Genomic DNA, 21,076 nt, shown 5'->3' with positions numbered 1-21,076 from the left:
ACAGGATTTGCGGATAGAGAGAAAAGAAAAAAATGACATTCCGATTTAATATGCCAATTGCTGAATATTCTATGAACATTTAATGTTAAATAAATGTACTTTACCAAATTTACCGTGTTGCTGTTTGATTTGAAAGTACAGTTTCATATTCCGAATTGTGGCGCGCTGTGTTGTGAGTTGATCTGTGTTGGTTTCCGGGTTCTGTATGAAGTCGCATAGAAGACGATTGGGCGCGTTTGCGGGGAATTTGAATGTTTTGATAATGTCAGGCTCAGGGGCGGGGGATATAATTTAGTGCCGCAAAAGCAGGTCAGCCAGGGCGATGGGGCAAGTGATAGGATTATCACAAAATGGCAGCGTCCTGATGCCTGTTTTTGCGTGCGTTTAATGGACGAAAACACGGGTAAGGTCCATAGGAAATTTTTCTAAAATCGAGTGACTTAGGCTTAAAAACACCTGGCCGACCCGTAAGGACAATAAAAATTTTTGACCGAACCACTCCTTTAAAGATAATGATTTTTCAGCACCTTAGAGCAATTAAAACATTAGATCGGTCTTATCCTATGACCAAGCATTTTACGGAGTACCATGATCAGAATGCACAGTTGTTAACCTGTTTAGGTGGTGCCCACATTGCCATTCATCCTCAAGGTAGCAATTGGACATTGAGAATATGCCAGCTGGAGAACAAGAACATTCTGGATTTTGATACTAAAGTGCCACTTGGCCATAACATTGATGATTAATTATACACTTTCATTGGAGTCTGATATTCACTGAACATAGATTCAGTGTATCCTTTTCTTCTAGGTGTTTATTGATGTTGCCTGTGACATTGACATTGTATGCATGATAATGTTGCTGTTTATCTTAAGTTGCTGATGAATTTTTAGGTTTTATTTTCCTTCATTTATCTTAGTTAGAGGGATCATTGCCCTCTTTCCTTCCCTCTTGTTAGATCATGTCGCCCCTTTTGCATTTGGATTCTCTTGCAATTGAACTTTGAGTCCAATCGTTATTGGTAGTCCGTTATTTTAGTTGGAGCGAATGGTTGCTACACACGTGTTCCACAGACCATGCATTATTATGATGATGTAATTCAATTGTATTTTGGAGGTGACAATATATTCTGCCATCCTCACACTCATTCCTGTCAGTAGCACATATTTATTTTAAGATCTGCTTTTCCCCACCCATCTGTAAATGTGGTCCTTTTAGCTATTTATGCACTAGCACTTCATTATAGGGCAGCTATTAGCATTTGCACTTAAGCATGCCAATCAGGACATTATCATATGTGTGAGGAATTGTGTCTTTTTTAACATTTTGAAAGTGTGAATTACTTATGGACCTTGTTATGTAATGCCTTTTTACTGTTGTTTACTTTATACATGTTTCTTTTTGGGATTGATAATTCCATCTGTATTTAATGCATGAGCACTTTATTTCTGGCCAGCTATTAGAATTAGTACTTTAGCATGCTGTTATGTTTTTTATCAATGTTTCCATTTGGGATTAATAATTCCATCAGTATTTAATGCATTTGCACTTTTTTTCCTGGGCAGCTATTAGCATGTGCACTTTAGCATGCTCAGTTGCATGTGAGTAATTTCATTGTTGTATGCACTTGCTCTTTAGGATTTTGGTATCCAATTTCAGTGAGTGAGGATTTCAGTCACTTTGACTATGCTGAACGATTTACTGTCAAATCATATTATAATTCTCTGTTGAATTATTGTTTATTATCATCAAAACACATATTGATGACTGACACTTTCATGTGACTCTGATAGTTTGGTTCGCACACCGTTGTCAGTTACCCATTCCAACATGTCGGCCTACACTGTATGCATGTTAGGACTAGACATGCTTGTTGCCAAAAGTAAAGAGAATTTCTTGGTTTTAAAAAGCCTTGGTTCTGGCCATAGGAACCCTGTGTGAACAAGCACTCTGGTAGTGTGAAATGCACTTGTGATGTCATCTTTGATGTCCTGGGAGTTAGTCTTAGCAGTGCACGGTGGTGGCACGAGTTATGGTTGCTTAGCTTACCATAATTGGCTAATTTCTGTGGGTTTTCGGTTTTACTTGTAACCATAACGTCCCTTTAACAAAGTTTTTTCATTGAATTTCATAGGTTTTTATTAGTGCAACTTAACCATAACGTCTGTTTAACAGAGATTTTTCACTAAATTTCATAGGTTTTTATTACCATAACGTCTATCGGTTTTCATTAGTGCAACTTAACCATAAAGCCATTTTAACAAAGTTTTTTCAGTGAATTTCATGGGGTTTTACCAGTGCATGCTATTTTCCTACAACTTACTAATATCATACTTACCCAATATAGCAATATTTGTGTCCAATTTACAAAGTGTCACCTTAAAACTCTGTCATTTCCCACCTTCTAGAATCATTTTTAACACTCCTATACACTTCTTGCAACTATTTCAACTGGTTTTACATCCGTAGACGTCTAGGAACATCTGACTTCATTGCGGACCTTCCGGACAGTGCCACATGACCATACGCTGGCGTGCGGCATGATGACGTGTCCGATAACCTGTCCGCACTTCACAATAAGATCCATGCTTCGCGTACAGTTCGGAACTGCATTTTCTACTGATCTAGGAACTTTCAAATTCAAAATTTCCCTTGCCCAGCTCCTACATGTATTCCTACTCATTATCCATTAACAATCTAGTACACAGTACATACATTTAGCAAAACTGCTATTTATCTTAAAATGGCATCAGCTAATGCCATCCCTCCTCGCCAAGAGCCACCACCACTGCTGTAATCAAGGAGCCTGTGAAACACTGCCCCCTACCTTAGAAATAACACATGCGCAACATTTTCCCGTGTCCACCTGCCCCTTCATATTAGTGTTTGGTGCCTCTTCCCACATTTCCCTCCCCACCTTTCGTTCTAAGCTCTCCTGCCATAAAATAAATCCGAAAACAACAAAATAAATGTTCCTTTAGGAACCACCTTTCACAGAAAAAAAATAGAACTAAAAAAACATATAGACTCCATCTACTTTACATTTCTCAGTAAAGTACATAGACTCAATAAGATTTTCCAACATTTCCATTTGCCTTTTGTGTTATGCTAATGGGAATATTGTGGCGTTCATCCCCCGTTCCAGGGACTTGGACGGTGGAGACCGGCCGGCAGTCCAAGTTATCAGCCCAAGCGAAGCAAAGGTGGATAACGAGGTCTCCAGACCATTATGCCCTCATTCCAGCCACTGTAATGGGGGTTAAAGGCCATTAGCACCCTAAGTTCCCAAAGCGGGAACCCGGGGTGCTAAAAAAGAGATTTTTCTTCCTACACAGGGTAGGAAGGAAAATCCTTTTCCAAGATGGCCACCATGCAAAGGGAAGGCGGGGTTTCATACAGGGCCCCTCTTCGCTTTCCATGGCAGCCTGCAGAAGGCGAAAAGAGAACCCTATGACCATAGTACCTCAAGCACATTTTTCTTCCCTTTCAAACCTATCCCAATTTTGAAATAACTTTACCACAAAGACAGTTCCAGGTGGACATGGTCACTTTCACCCCACGTGTTGTCCTTCGTGGTCATGGCCAGTAGCCAGATTGTCCGGATCATGACCTTATTCCATGACCCGGACAATCTGGCCACTATTTTTTGTACCTACATTATGACACTTGTCAAAAAATAAAGCACAGACATATTTGAAAAACCATGCTTTCAGGTGCTTGTCAATGCTCCTTGCACAAGTTTGCTGGAAATGCACCCATGTTTTATTTTTTCAAAAGTGGCAAATGTATGCACATACAATAGTCATATAACTTAGCCCTCGCTTGACAAAATCCATTCAGACTTTACGAAAACATTTATATCTTTACCACAAAGCCAGTCCCAGGTGGACATGGCCACTTTAATCCTATGTTTTGTCCCTTGTGGTCACGGCCAGGAGCCAGATTGTCCAGATCATGACCTTATTCCATGACCCGGACAATATGGCCACAGGCTACCCCTCAGTCACTAAAGGTATACCGCTATTTTTTGTAGCTACATTATGGCACTTGTCAAATAATAAAACACTGGCACATTTTCAAAAACCATGCTTGTAGGTCCTTGCCAATGCTCATTGCGCAAGTTTGCTGGAAATCCACCCATGTTTTATTTTTTCAAAAGTGTCAAATGTATGCACATACAACCGTCATATAACCCAGCCCCCACTTGACAAAATCCATTCAGACTTCATGAAAACATCTAAATCTAGATCTATAATCTTTTTGCAAACCTTTGTGTAGATTCATCAAATGGCACCACATTTATAAGCCTTTACAATATTTAGGGTCTCCCCCTCTAATTTTGCCCCCTCTTGACAAAATCCCACCAAACGTTGCAGAAACAGTTATATCTAGATCTATAATCTTTTTGAAAACCTTTGTGTAGATTTGTCAAATGACACCACATTTATAAACCTTCACAATATTTTGGGACCCCCTCTAATTTTGCCCCCTCTTGACAAAATCCCAACAAACTTCGCAAAAACATTTATATTTAGATCTATAATCTTTTTGAAAACATTTGTGTAGATTTGTCAAATGGCGCCTCATTTATAAGCCTTTAAATCATTTTGGGACCCCCCCTCTGATTTATTTCCCCTCTTGACAGAATCTCACCAAACTTTGCAAACTCATTCGGAATCAGGTCAGGAATATAATTGCTAAATTTCATGCAGTTTCATTAAGTGGCGCCAAAGTTATAAGCCATCCAAGAACTGCTTTTCACCAACCCTGTAATGCAGAGGTGCCCGAAAATTTCACAGGACTGTTCACGGACGTTTACAGTGAAAAACGCCTGTTTTTAAGCTTCTTGAAGCCATATCCCATCCCATCCTCATCACCTCTCACCTCACCAGAGATTATTTGATAAGTTTGACAAGGGCAATGTTGTGTTTTTTAATATGTTTTTACCGCAATGTCCGCAGACAGCGGCTGAAGTCCGCGAATCCAAGATGGTGGCCGTTTCCAAAAATCTGACGCACTTCACGCTTTTCACCATCCAATCAGTGGGTGCGTCTGATGTCCGCGGACAGAACGTTGCCGGCAAGTTGCCTTCTAAGCCAATCAGAGTCCAGGCCACAGACTGAACAGGGAAATGAGTCCGCGGACCGGACCCAGATATCACTAATGTTTTTGGACCTACTTTTTGGTTGTTTAAAAAAAACTACTGGACGGATTTCCACCAAATTTACAAAAGCACGTGTTCGGGACCAAGCCGGTGCTCCTGCCACAAATTTGGGAAAAATCCATCCAGTGGTTTGGGCTGTAGGCGTGAGCAAAGTTTTTCTACATTCAGTCTATAGTTATAGGACCCCCCTATAGCTTTGCCCCCCTTGATGAAACCTCATCAAAATGCCAGAAGTGGGCTATATACTTATTTTGAAAAGTTCTGTGAGGTTTAGTCCAGGGGGAGTGAAGTTAGAAGCAGCACAAAAAGTGCTCTTCCTATGGGTTTAGCAACTTAACCATAACTGCACGGGCGCTACTGCGGGACATGTGGTATATTTACATATACCCAAGAAGGGCGAGCACTGGAACTGCCTGGAGCGGGCCTGAGAGGCGGGTTCGAGAGCACGGATTGACGGCGGTACCCCTCCTGGCCAAAGAGGTGAGAAACCGCGGGGGGTCTCGGGGGCCTGCCCTAGACTAGCACATCAGGGGGATAGGCGACACACGTCCCCAGGCACCTGATACCCGCCACAACATCACGCTAGGGTCCTGCGGTGGCCCCACCCCGGAGCCCACGCCAGAGCCAAAGAAGCAGACAAGCCAGGTAGGATACTTGCCCATACGTGAAGAGCGCATGGCGGTAGGAGAGAGGACAGTCAAAATTGTTAGTATTGTTGGTTTATTGTTACCTGTTGTTTATTTGGCGAACATGTCGCACAATCGATAATATGATGCATAACCTAAGCTCAATTGCTTTATGTATAACCATAAATGCCAATAAAAACATTTAAACTATATTCAGTGAAAAAACTTTGTTAAAGGGACGTTACGGTTCCAAGTAAAACCAAAAAACCCCTAAAATTCACAAGTTATGGTAAGCTAAGCAACCATAACTCGCGCCACTACCGTGCACTGCTAAGACGAACATCCAGGTCATCAAAGATGACATCACAAATGTCATTGATGACATCACTGATGACATCACATGTCTGGCTCCCTCTTTTTTCCTTTACTGACATACCTAGGCCACTAACAGTCAGGAACTAAAAATTCAGCAGTATAGTAGTTCAGTAGTATAGTAGTATATTTGAGTGACCGCTGGAAGCCGACATCGAGACTACATACCCAAATAAATGACAGACCTAACCCCAGAGGTGCGTGCCTGAAAGAGAGGTGGGAGACCGACCTAGGGACTGAAATCACAGAGGGCGAATGGGCAAGGGGAAGACGCCCCAGGGTAGACTTGGAACCCCATTGCAGCGAACGCGACCAGGGCCTGTCCGCCTCCCACGAGCCGGTTCCTCGCCTGAAAACAGGGCCTAACGAGGCCGCCCTAATAGGTGAATCGACCCGCCACGACCTCCTCTTGAACAAAGTGTCGACCAACCTGCATTAAGACAACAGAGCGCAGCATCGAGGTGCCCCTGTGAGTAAGACGGAGAATAGGCTGTGGAGAGCCAAACAACCACCCACCCTGAAGAGGCGGACCAGACACCTGCACCAAACGGAGGGGCCCAGAGATCCAGCAATGTCTACCTCAAGGAGCTACGATGGATCCTTTCGTCACGTCAAAGCCCCATCCCGTTGCCCAGTCCACACCGAAAGGCACAGCAGTGCAGATCAGCCCAGAAGAGTGCACCAAAGACAACCAGGTGCTCGAGGCGATTGCTGCTCTAAGAACGTTTATAGACATGAAAATAGGTGAAGTGAAGGCTGACATTCAGCATATAAGACAAGATGCCCGTAACCTGACGGAACGTGTCACCATCATAGAATCTTCTCAGAAAGATACCGCGGAGGACACAGAGAATCTCAAGGCCGAGGTGGCGGACCTTTGGAGAAAGGTGAGCTTCCTGGAGGAAGGTCTGAGGAGGCAGAGGGACGCGCTAGGCGCAATAACGTCAGAATACTGGGCATCCCTGAGGGGACTGAGACCACAGATCCGACAGCCTACATAGAATCCCTAATACAGCAGGAAATTGGGGCGGAGAAGCTCTCACAGGGCTTCGCCATAGAGAGGGCTCATAGATCGCTCCCAAAGAAACCCCCTTCCGGCTCCTACCCTCGCCCCATCATAGCGAAGTTCCTCAACTTCCGGGACCGCAAAGTGATCCTAAAATTCTCAAGAGAGGGCGGAGAGATAGAGCGGGACAACTCAAAAATCACCATCTACCCCGATTACACACAGTCAGTGCAGAGGGCAAGAAATTATTTCGTCCCAGTCAAGGCTAGACTGAGAAAACTAAACCTAAAGTATATGCTGCTGTATCCATCCAGACTAAAGGTGATCCACAAATGACGAGCGATATTTATCGAAACGCCGGCCGCAGCCAACTTGTGGCTGGAACATAACAACTTGGCCGAGGTCCCCTCCGAACCCACCCATGAGAGCCGTACTGAGGTGCGCAACGGGCGATAGACTGACGCTCTGATATTACCACCCTCGACCCCCGCTGAAGACACTATTATGGAAAAGTATAGCATCACCATGGAAACAACACTGCAGCATGAGAAAACTAAAAGACTACGGGGCCCATCCGGCCTCCCACCCATGAGCAACCAGCACATACCCACAAACGATCAGTGCTGGCCAGTTGCCAACACGAACCTACTCGCACCAGAAACCCGGATGGGGACAGACAGCGCGAGAGCACCTGAGCACTGCACCCTTGAGGCAGAAGCTAGGTGCACCAGTTACAGTTATTTTTGTTTAGTTTTTGTTATGACTGCCCTCCTCATGAAGACCATCAACCAAATTGAAGTGGACCAGAGACCAGACGCTGGAGCCTACCAACTCACGCAAGCGGAACAAGATACAACGCCTAGTAACGCACGACCAAGCCGCGGAATAGGCAAGGAGCCTCCCGCACCAATAAACAAAGTCAAGCAATGGCAACATGATTCAAGATAATCACATGGAACGTTAGGGGGATGGGATGCTACTTACGGGGAAACTGTATACATTGCTACCTGAAGAGGAAGAAGGTATCATTTGCCCTCCTGCAGGAAACGCACCTCACGACCGATACCACAGATAAACTAGTGTACTATTGGGGCGGCCAGGGCAGTGGAGCATCCTACTCGAGGTACGCACGAGGCGTATACACATGGGTGAGTCTGGATACACCATTTCACCAGATGGGGGTGGAAGCCGACAAAGAAGGCAGGTATGTGATAATGTGGGGCATGATGGAGAACCTCCGATTATGCATTGTAAACTCATATTTCCCCTAACATGGCATACCCTCCCACCTCAAGCAGCTATACGCTAAAATGGCGCACCACAGGGAGGACACTTTTCTATGGGGGGGAGATTTTAATTGTCTGATGAATGAAGGAATGGACAGATCCACAACACCACGCATCCTCAACAACCCTGCCCCCCGGGCCCTCCGCAGCGCGATAGAGGACTTGCACTTAGTTGACATCTGGCGAGATCTACACCCCACCGACAGGTCTTACTCATTTTACTCAGCCCCTCATGGTCTACACACCAGGATAGATCACTTCTTCATAGACAGCGAGCTAACCCCGCAAGTTGAGTCAGCGAGCTATCTGGGCAGGTCGATTTCAGATCATTCCCCACTGTTAATGCAGCTCTACTTAAGAGGCCCTCTGCCCCATATCTCGATGTGGCGCATGCCAGCAGAAACTTTAATGGACCCCACAATCAAGGAAACCCTAGGAGAAAAACTGGAGGAGTACATAGAGATCAACATAGGATCAGTCGAGAAGTGGAGCACGCTATGGGAAGCCATGAAGGTGGTAACGAGGGGTGAGATCATAGCCGAAGCAGGCGGATCAGAAGGCAACTGGGAAAGGAGCTGGAGGACAAAGAGGAAGAGATCAGGCAACTGGAGGGAACTCTTCCCCTGACCACTGCGAGGGAAGCCAGGTTGCAGGAGATCAGAGAGGACTGCAAGAAAGCATGGGAGAGGCTGTCCAAGTTCGACTTCTCTATGCGAACCTTTAAGGCACACAAAGAAGCAGACAAGCCAGGCAGGATACTTGCCTGGTTATGCAGGAAGGAGAACCCGAGGCAGGCCCTCAGAGAGATCAAGGATGTGGGTGGCACAACGCAAAGGACACAAAAAGCAATAAACTGAGTCTTTTCAAACTTTTATGCTAAGCTTTATGCCCACAACGATCGAATCCCTGAAGAAGATATCAAAGACACCCTGGACGAGATCGGGCTGCCCAAACTAAGCCAGGAACAACGAGACGTACTGGGAGAGGCCATCACACTGGAAAACATATTGGAGGCGATTAGGTCCATCTCTACAAGCAAGACCCCCGGGACAGACGGCCTCACTCCAGAATTTTACAAGGCCTACGAGGAGATCTTAACTCCGATACTACATGGAGTATATACTGAGAAATACGAGACTGGGACATTGCCGGGCAGCATGAGAGAGACCCTCATAATACCAATGCTCAACCAGGTAAACCAGCTGACGAGTGTGACTCGTATCGCCCCTTGGCAATGCTGAACTATGATGGCAAAATCCTTACAACTATATTAGCCAAAAGGCTCTCGAGGGTGATTGGATCCCTAATACATGAGGACCAGAACGGCTTTGTCCCGGGACGTAATACCACTGCCAACCTAAGAAGGCTCCAACATTTAATGGCACAAACAGCGGAGCGCAAGGAAGACCTAGCAGTACTCTCACTAGATGCCATAAAAGCTTTTGATTCGATATTTTAGGAATGGCTGATTGCGACTCTGAGGGAGTTTGGTCTCGGAGAGCACTTCATCCGGTGGGTTGAGGTGCTCTACAACAACCCGGTGGCGAGAGTGAAGACTGGAAGCATGGTGTCAGGAGCCTGGGCCATCCAAAGGGGAACTAGACAAGGGTGCCCGCTATCGCCGATGCTGTATATCCTTGGCCTGGAACCAATGGCAATCTACTTTAGGAAGCAGCTATTTGATGCCGGTATTAACATCGGTGGAATAGATAACATCATCACCCTGTATGCGGACGATGTCCTTCTATACCTCTGAAACCCCTGAGAGAACGCACCCACAGCATTAGACATCCTTGATAACTTTGCTAAATACTCGGGGATAAAATTCAGCCGACAGAAATCATGCTCCTTCCCCCTTGCCGGACTCAGAGGGAAGGGTAGAGAAGATTTACCCGAGATTGGGATCCAATGGCAGGTGGAGGCCTTCCGCTATCTAGGCCTCACCATCACACACATGCCAGCCTCCACCCACGTGTGCAACACAGAAGCAGCGATGTGTGGGGTGCGCAGGTCCATTAAATTCTGGTTGAAACTTCCTCTCTCGGTGATGGGCAGAGCTGCGATCTCCAAAATGATAATACTACCAAGGTTCCTCTATTACTTTACCAACATAACATACTATATTCCCCGTCCTTCTTTAGGAAACTAGAATCCTTGATCAGAGACTTCCTTTGGGGCCGGGCCAGACACAAACTCACCCTGAACATCCTCACGCTCCCCCACGCTGAGGGTGGCATCCAAGTCCCCGAATTCCAGAGATACTATCTAGCTGCACAACTGACACACATCACGAAGTGGCTTTCGGATGAACCCTCACCCGAGGCAGGCCCCCTTCGCCAGCTGACCATGCCGATGCACCCCAAGGAGGTAATATGGAGCTCACAAGTGGGGCCTCCCAACCCGCCCATGATAGTAAAGCTGGGGAGACAAGTCTGGAACAAGGTCGGTTCACTACTTGGCCTCCAACACCCGTACATGCCTGAAATCCCCATGCTAGCTGATGTATGCAAGACCCCCGTGGACTTACCAACAATGAGGAGCTGGGAGACCTGTGGCCTCTACACATGGGGAGACATGTTTGATGAGGGACTATTCAGAGACTTTGACTCGCTACAACTGAAGGACAGGCTTGTACCGGGACAATTCCTATGGTATCAGAGGGTGAGACATGTAGCCAAGGCAAAATGGAGCACATGGCCCGAGGAGCCGGAGACGCACTCCCTCATACAGGAAAAGTACAACTTGAGTGACGGCTGGAAGCCGACATCGAGACTATATACCCAAATAAATGACAGACATAACCCCAGAGGTGCGCGCCTGAAAGAGAGGTGGGAGACCGACCTAGGGACTGAAATCACGGAGGGCGAATGGGCAAGGGCCCTGCTGTACCCAAAGGAGGTGTCCCGGAATGCCAGGTTCAGGATGATCCAGCTAAATTTCCTCTATAGGACCTACATGACCCCGCACAGAATAGCCACCTTCAACGACAAAATCCCCTCGACGTGCCCATGGTGCTCCTCTGAACACGCTGATATGATCCACATGTTTTGGGCCTGTCCCAGATCGCAGAGGCTCTGGCTCGCTGCCGAACAGACCTGCAGGAGAGCTGGACTGGAAAGGTACAAATGGAAACCCAAGGAGTGCCTCTTGGGCACCCACCCAAGACTGGGTAAAATCAGGCACTTAGTGAAGCTCATGGACATGGCATGTATACTTACGAAGAGAACAATATTAATGGCCTGGAAGTCGCCTGCAGGCCCTAGATACGGACCCTGGATCAGGGAGATGGAGAGATGGACCGCCGGTGAAACCAGAGCCTGGGAGGAGGGGAACAACCGGGGTGGATATGATGTGAGCGCCACACTGGAGTCCTGGCAGGCCCTCATGAAAGACATGATCCTTTCGACAAATTTCAAACCCCTCTGAGCAGACCACTCTGGCACGAACTGCAAAAAAGACACATCGATAAGACCGCCAAACCCGAGCACATCCCGGCATCATAACCCAAGGAGAGGCAACAGAAAGTGACGGCGCCGGCTCTGGAGCCCATACATGAAGAGCGGACTGCACATGGCGGCAGGAGAGAGGACAGTCAAAATTGTTATTATTGTTGGTTTATTGTTACCTGTTGTTTATTTGGCGAACATGTTGCACAATTGATAATATGATGCATAACCTAAGCTCAATTGCTTTATTTATAACCATAAATGCCAATAAAAACATTTAAACTATATTCAGTGAAAAAACTTTGTTAAAGGGACATTACGGTTGCAAGTAAAACCGAAAAACCCCTAAAATTCACAAGTTATGGTAAGCTAAGCATCCATAACTCGCGCCACTACCGTGCACTGCTAAGACGAACACCCAGGACATCAAAGATGACATCACAAATGTCATTGATGACATCACTGATGGCATCACATGTCTGGCTCCCTCTTTTTTCCTTTTACCTAGGCCAGTAACAGTCAGGAACTAAAAATTCAGAAGTATAGTAGTATAGTAGTTCAGTAATATAGTAGTATATTTGTAGACTTATACTTCAAATATGTTCTTACAGTAATTCACTTCGGGTTCACTCACAGGATATGAAACATATACATAGGGGAAAACACACACTTGAAAGACAACAATGCTTTCTATGTATGAATATGATCAGTAAGTTTATCAACACTTTCTTATAGTTGTGTTGTTTTTTTATTACTGTACTCTCCCTGGATATGCTCATATTTGTATACATCAAACTCACACTACTTTCCTTAGGCTCCAGTCACATTATGTGATAGTTATACATAGGGAAGTAGTAGCTTTGAAGCAGACCAATCATTTCGGTGCATGAAGATAATCAGTTAGATTTTGAAGATTGTCTGGTAATAATGCTGTTTTTTTTGTTTATTTCATTCTCCCTGTATATGATCATATTTGTATGTGTTGTTGACTGTTTGTGTTTTGTTTGCAATAATGCAATTATGTAGTAAGTGGGTTATATTAGCTACTTATTAAATGTTTCACAGTGTGCAAAACTGTAATAACAAAGCATTTATCATTTTACTATTCAACATGGCAAGATTATTAATATTGCACCTCCATAATGTATGCTGCACACAATGCCTATGTTTCTACATGAGTAGCTTAGTATACTGGAAAGAACTTCATAATAGAATGCTATTTGTAGCAATGCATTGCTTAATGCACTACGTGCCTCATGATATTTATTCCAATGATCCTTGCTACTTTTGTTTATCAACATTACAATAGGAATCACTTGTACAGACTTTTCATGAAAAGTAAATGCACATGTGATGTCATCAGTGATGTCATCAATGACATTTGTGATGTCATCTTTGATGTCCTGGGTGTTTGTCTTAGCAGTGCACGGTAGTGGCGTGAGTTATGGTTGCTTAGCTTACCATAACTTGCAAATTTCAAGATTTTTTTTTCTCGGTTTTACTTGGAACCATAACGTCCCTTTAACAAAGTTTTCTCACTGAATTTCATAGGTTTTTAGTAGCGAAACTTAACCATAATGTCCCATTAACATTTTTTACTGAATTTGATAGGTTTTTAGTAGCGCAACTTAACCATAACGTCCCTTTAACAACATTTTTTTGCTGAATTTCATAGGTTTTTTGTAGCTCAACCTAACCATAAAACTCCTTTAAAAAATATGTCACTAGATATAGATATACATAGCATGAATTTGATAGTTGTTTACTAGTATTCCCTTAGTTTATATATATGTAACATAGAACATACTGAACCCCCTGCCAGTGATTTTGATGTCCGCGGACTGTGCGCATGTCCGCGGACAGACGCGGTTAACATCAACACTATCCAAAAACTCACGGGGAATCTTACATTGTTGTATTATATAATAGAAACACTGAACAAGTTCAAAAATCAGCACATAAACACATTATATTTAATAATAATAATAAAACATTAACCGTCCATGTAAATAGAATATGCACCAGAATGGAATATACCAAAACAAAATAAATATGCCTCCAACATAATTACTGCCACAACTGTTATCTCTTTACTGTTGTTTTTACAAAATCATCCATTTGTTTATCCTTTCACATGAATGACACACTGTAACCTGTAACCTTGCACCAAGCTGTATGTTTTCTTACCTCCTGCGCCCTTATACCCCAGGGTCCGGTGCGCATAATAAATACTAAACAAACAAAAAAACAATTACCTCACATAAACTGCACAGCAAAAAGCAACGGCAGACCTACACAGCAGTAACAGCAAAACTTGCCAAGAAGCTAATAAGTACACTACATTTATTGTATATATTAATAAACGTTCTGTATTAGGTACACTAAAACTAATATAATTTTTTTTTTACACAGAAATGTCCAGTACTTTGGAATGGATGGAAGAAAATTTCCCACGGGATGAAATGAGTGAAGACAGTGATACTAATGGTAGACACAATATTTCTATATATAAGCCAATTAATAACCATTACTTTATGTGTACTCAACACATTTTTTTTATCAGTACATACAGACACTAAAAATAATATACCAAGAGAAACATTAGAAAATCCTCTGTAGCGAATGGAACTAAAAATGGGTATGTTAATGAAAAATATAATTACTTTAAAACACTTTGTGAAGGACCACATGAAAGAAAACATTAAATATCACTGAGCCTCATGTACCTGTTCCCCATCTCCATGTCCCAGTCTACTATCCCCAAACCCTCCCCAGCAAGAAAAACGTTACAATGAAACTTCCATCCCCTCTTCCCCTCCCATCCAACATGTCCAAACCCCTGATTCCCCTTTATTTGTTTCAGTTTCTGCTTCACCCTCTCTCGTAATTTTTATATTGTTATACCATAATAACATTTTAAGTGTTTTGTTTGAATATTCCTCTGTGTCTTACTTTTAAAAAAAAGGCAGTTAGGGTGTCGGCAGACAGCGCGGGTGTCCGGGATATCCGTAATTAACCAAAATGGGGGTGTCCTAAGGACACTATACCTGTTCGCACTGTTCGCAATCAAAATGGAGGTCTCCTTAAGACACAAAAGATGTCCGCCTGTCCGCAACAAACCGAAAAGGGGGTGTCCTAAGGACACTATACCTGTTTCCACTGTTCATAGTTAAAAATGGGGTGTCCGTAGGACAATAGATCCGTCCGCATGTCCGCAACTATTCAAATTAAGGTGTCCTAAGAACAACCCCCCTGTTCGCAATGTCCGCAAACAGAATGAATATGTCTGTAGAACACATATCCCGTCTGTCTGTCCTCAAAGTTCTGATGCACATTTATTTTATTTGGGGACTTGAACACTGTCTCTAGGACACCTGCCTGCATGCGTATCACACTCCTGAGTCCTACAAACATTGCGTGTGTCCGTATCTGTCCGTCGCACGTATGTCGCACTTTTAATTAGTTCGGGGCCAGGAACACTGTCCGTAGAACACTCGCACGCATGCGCACAACACACCCCGCGCATTTGCTGTCCTATGGACAGCTGTCCCATTCGCGAATGTGTCTGCGACGTAATCATGTGACCGCACCTACGCTGAGCATATGTCCATGTTCGCGGACAGTGTCCAAGCCCCTGAACATGTAAAAAGTGCTTTTTTTAGCAATCCAAGGTATTTTCCAATAACAGTTCACCATTGCACATGCCAGAAAATGTCCCTGCCGATCAACATACTTTTCAGAACTTTTTGAGCCCTTTTTTGTTGTTCGAAGTGTTCGAGGACAGCGCGGGTGTCCGCAAAGTGCACCCCTGCACCTCTATAAAAGGCCACACCCTAGAATTGCTCCTCATTGTGCTTCTGGCTACCTGACAGAACATTGCTCCTGACCTGCATTGCCTGAATTGCTGGTGATTTCTGCCTGCTGTTCTCCAGGTGGCAACCATGGCTACTTCGGCTTCATCAGCACCCCTAACACCTCCACTACCACCACATCCCCAAGGGCCTGCAGAGAGGAACAGGCATGAGGATGCAGAGGAGAGTGATGAAGAGGATGAAGAGGATGAGGTAGTGGAAGTCCCTACTACTAGCATTCATCATGAGTCTGGGGTGTGGCGGTTATTTACCACTCTTGATGGAGTGACAAAGGCTTGTGCGAACAAGGTCATCTGCACTCAGTGCAAGATGATGCTGAGTCGTGGCAAGCCTGGTTCGTATAGCATGGTAGTACATCAATGAAGTGACACCTAGAGTCGTTCCACGGTGGGGCTATTCGTAAGGTTGTACCTTGCGATAAACATAGTTGGTTGAGTTCCCCTGCAGCATCCTCCGTTTCCGCTCCTGCCACCACAAGAGACACTCCTGTGGGACAGCGCATCCCTCCAGCTGCCGCAAAGGCCATTCATGATGATGTTGACCCTTACCTTTCAAGGGTCACAATATTGTGCATGTACTGCGACGCAGTACTCTGCAGGTGGGGACTCTGCAGTATGCTGCAGTACTCTGTACCTTTCAGAGTGCTTTCGAGACTGCGGTCAAGGAGCACAAGAAGAACTGCTACCTATCTCAATAAGGCCCAGCCTACATATTCCTCTCTCCACCTGCCCTTTCTTATCCCTGTGGGTTGGTGTCACTTCCTTACCCTCCTTTCCCCTCCTTTCCTTGTGTGTCATGTTTAAAAAAACTAAAAATCTATAAAACAACACAAGTAAAAAAAAAAGGCTCTTTTCAGAGCTGCCTTTCACAGTCTAAAAATAGAAGTGCCAAATAAATGGTGCAGAGTCCTGTGCATTTTTTTTATTTAAATTTTGGGGGTACTGTCCTATCAGAACCATTGCACTTTTCTCTGGGAGGAAGTGGTGGATCTGAAAAGAGCCTTTTTGTGGTGTTTTTTTGGGTTTCAAAAACTACAAATGGTCAACACCTACTGCAAAATGGAGTGGTATAATTCCAAAAAAGGGTCCCAATGCATTTTGTATATTTTGTAGAAAAATATGATGGCCAGCATAAGTAAGATGTACTCCATCTCTGCAAAAAATGTGTGTGCTACGAAACATAATATTTCCATTGTGAAAAGAGGACATACCAACATCTCTCAAAAAGGCACAAACAGCATTATTGACATTACGCCTCGCTTTCTCCATTTGTGGACCAAACGAAGAAGAACACGGCCACATTTGTCTCTGCGCAATTCGAGAAAAAATTACTGGGGTATTTGGAAAGATGTCCATGATCTTCCCAAGTCCTTCTTTCATTGCAAATTGCAAAGAGATTCCAGAGACATGTCCTCAACTGTTCCCCCCACAATGAATAATAATAATGTCTGGATGACACTGTGTCACCAAAGTAGCACAAAGAGGTACCAAATCCAGCCACTTCATTCCACTTACTCCATGCCAGTGCACTTACACATGAGCGAATCCAAGATGTGCAGCCACTCCACAATAATCTGCATGCACCTCCAACCAATTTATCCATCAGTCTCCCAAAATCCAGATAATCTGCTTTGTGAAACACACGGCCATAGCTATCTGCTCTCCTCCTAGGGAAAATACTTTCTGACAAACTCTCTCCTTACACATCACACCCAGTAAACCTTATTGACCAATCCCTTGCTCTGCTCAATCTCATTTGCATGCCTCTCAACCCCAAAATCCCTGTATGTAATACGCGCCGTCCGCGGACAATTGCGATGTCCGTGGACAAATCGAAAAATCTGAGAGTGGGGAATGAAAATGTAATTAGTGTGCCCCGTTTCCACTTTGAAGTTGGCTCTGAAAAGAGCCATTTTTTGTTTTTTTAAGATGCTTCAGAAACACCTTTTATTTTGTATTTTTTGAGTTTTTTTCCTTATTTTCCTCCAAAAATCTTTATATTAACTTCTCCAAAGCAATCCTTACATTCCAAGACAGCATAGCATTTCTCAAAAAGATAAACACATGCCATCTTCTTTAAAATAATCAACATTAGCAGAATCAATATTGTCATTATTACAAAAGAACATGCCAGCTCTAAGCATAAAAGCAAACATGCCTCGGTTAATTACACACCTAGGAATATTTTGCTGAGGACAAAAAACAGAACTATTGTCCCATATTGCCCTAGGAACCAAACCTGAAAAAGTTACCTAAGCATTTGTAAGTCATTTAATTACTGTCTCAAACAAGTTTTCTAAATCATTCAACAAAGTAGGGCCACTGACATAGCCCAAATGCAAAGCACCTCAGTGCAAAACAACCACATCTGGACTGTTCACCCTGCCCATATCTTCACAAACTTGTACAATTGCCTGTACATTGAAACCAGGCACAGTGCTCCACACCACCTCCACTCCTTTAATATCAAAATTGTTTGCCACATTCCTGCATTTAGCATACTGCTCCAAACCATGCACAAACATATCTCCAACCACCAACACCCTGACTTTCTCCACCTCTGCCATCTTCACTACACACAGCCTCTTTCAATACAAACCACAATGTCAACACCTGATTGGCTGATCCCTACATCCCTATTTCCATGCCATATATTTTGAGACATCCCGAATGTGGCACGCCCTGTCCGCGGACAGCCGCAGTGTCCGCGGAGCGCATAACAACGGGGCAGCCCTTCTACCCTTTCCACTTCACTCCCTGCACCATTTCCTCATTGGCTACTGTTAAGCAGTCACACAACCATTTACCAATCACATGCAAGAACTCTACATCTAACTCCATCATGACAGATCAGCACTTTAGATGTACTATTGATCACTCTCAGTACAATTGGGATGTGACTGCAAATGATCTACAGCAACAACTACTATAAAACTCCCCAAGTTTTCTACTTGCAGATTCATCCACATCCACATGCATGAACACAAACTACAGAATACAGAATACATGAATATTTTCTGCACAGTACATGTACAGCTCTTGTATGAATGCATATAAAAAGAGTAACTGCCACTTACCCTGTATAACCTGTAAAATAAATGTACTGTTATTTCTTCAATCTGCTATCATCAAGTGTCACTTGCAAACCTGTCTGCTCTCCAAATTGTTGTTTACACACACAACTATCTAAAAAAGTGTCATTTCATATTAAACAATGAGAGAAATAACAGTATAATTGTGGAAAAGGGCTTTGTAGTGTATTATGAAATGACACATAGCCAGGATGAGTACATGCATCTTTATTCAAGCACACAGATAGACAATGGGCCTCATTACGAGTCCGGCGGTAACCGAGGCGGTAAAACTGCCTGGTTACCGCCAGACACATATTACCATTGCGCCTCCGTGATTCCCGAGCATTACAACCCCAGTTTCCCGGGAATCACGGAGGCGGAATGGTGTTAATCATTGTCTACATTAACAATAGTGCTATAAACACACATATTTACTAACTTCTTTCTTTTACAATTACAGTGAAGAACACTCTCCTGAAAAGCAACAGCGTCTTAAGTATGAACAAGAATTTAGAAGAAACCTACTCTTTCCATAAAAAAGTAAGCGCAATACTACCATTTTTTTTTTTTTTTTTTAAATATTTTTATTTTTATTTTAAGTGAAAACAGTATAAACAAACTTGTGACATTATACACAATAAACCAATAAAACACTTAACAAAGCACAACACTACACTCCCTCCCTCCCCCCCAAGAGCTCATCCACAGGGTAGTTCCGTATCGACCTGATGTGGCCGGGTGACTTCCTCCTCCGAGGCAGTAGATTCTCCTCGTACCCCAAACAGACCAGTGATTAATGACCTCCAGGCTACTAGGTTGCCCACATCCTCCTCCCCGCATTTACTGCATGCCTCTTGCCAGACCATGGTTTCAGCCTCCGCCCATTTTTGGAGATCCCTCCACCACATCTCTATCCTAGGTTTGTGGCATTGCTTCCAGTTCATAGCTATCCTCCTCTTAGCGAGTATATACGCTAGGTCTCTCAGCTTCCCCAGATGTCTGGTGTTCTTTGGTCTGGAGAACCCCCCCAGAAGGCAGGCCCAGGTCGTGTCAATGCTTATCGAGACCCCTTTGTCAGCTAACTTCTGTGACACTTCTCCCCAGAAGACTTCAATTACTGGGCAGGACCAGAACATATGCGTCATGTCCGCGTTCTCCTCGTTACACTTCGGGCATGCTTGCCTGCCCGAGTTAGCAAACTTAGCTATTCTCTTGGGGGTCAAATACGCTCTGTGTGTGATATATAGTTGGATTTGCTGTAATCTAGCATTTCTGGACACTTTTTTATGATACCCCAGAGCTCGTTCCCACATCCCATCCGTCATCTGAACCCCCACCTCCATTTCCCATTCTAGTCTCAAGTCTGTCAAGTCCTTTCCCACTCGGGACATCACCACCTCGTACAATCTGGAGATCTCATGTCCGCCCTCTGATACGTCATATATTGTGTCAATCAGGGCATCTGTATCCTCCGCTAACACCGTCTCAGGCCAAGATTTTCAGATAATCTGTACCAACCTGAAGTATGTAACATATTGGCCCCCATGTAACCCAGCTTCTTCTTCTAAATCTGCAAAATCCTTGATGGCCCCATCTTGCCATATATCTCCTAACGTGGCCAACCCAACCGGTTCCCAGTACATTCTGATCAATTTTCTAAGTTGACCATCCCCCGCAGTCAAGGCAACCAGTGGCACCTGCGGCGAACACGGATCCGGGCTTTCCAGTAACCGGCATGCTCTACGCCACATTTTCCACCCAAGTAACAGCATACCAGGGCAAAGGTTTAAGTCTTGTCTAGGGACCCAGATGATCTCCTTCAAATAAAACGGGGTGCAATCTGTCCCAACCAATCTGGACTCGGGAGATTCCTCATCAGAGAGCCACTGTGTAACGTATTGCAATTGGCTCGCTACATAATAGGCCTCAAAATGTGGTAATTTAATTCCTCCTTTGTCGTAGAAGTTTTGCAGCTTCCACAGCGCCACTCGGTTGCGAGTGCCGTGCCATAGGAAGTCCCTGCACATACTGTCGAGTTTGGTAAAGAACTTCCTAGCTATTAAGTATGGTATGTTATTGAAGAAATGCAGCAGTCTAGGCAAGACAACCATTTTAAGCAACGCCCCTCGCCCTATCATCGCTAGCGGCAGTTTTTCCCAAAATCGCATAGACGCACGGATTTTATCCACAGCAACCTCGGTGTTGTGCAGATGTTCTTTTCTCACAGTGTG

The sequence above is a fragment of the Ambystoma mexicanum genome, chromosome 6p, assembly GCF_040938575.1.
Source record: "Ambystoma mexicanum isolate Mex_15411 chromosome 6p, UKY_AmexF1_1, whole genome shotgun sequence".
In the NCBI taxonomy this organism is placed as follows: domain Eukaryota; kingdom Metazoa; phylum Chordata; class Amphibia; order Caudata; family Ambystomatidae; genus Ambystoma; species Ambystoma mexicanum.
This window is presented reverse-complemented; position numbering follows the sequence as displayed.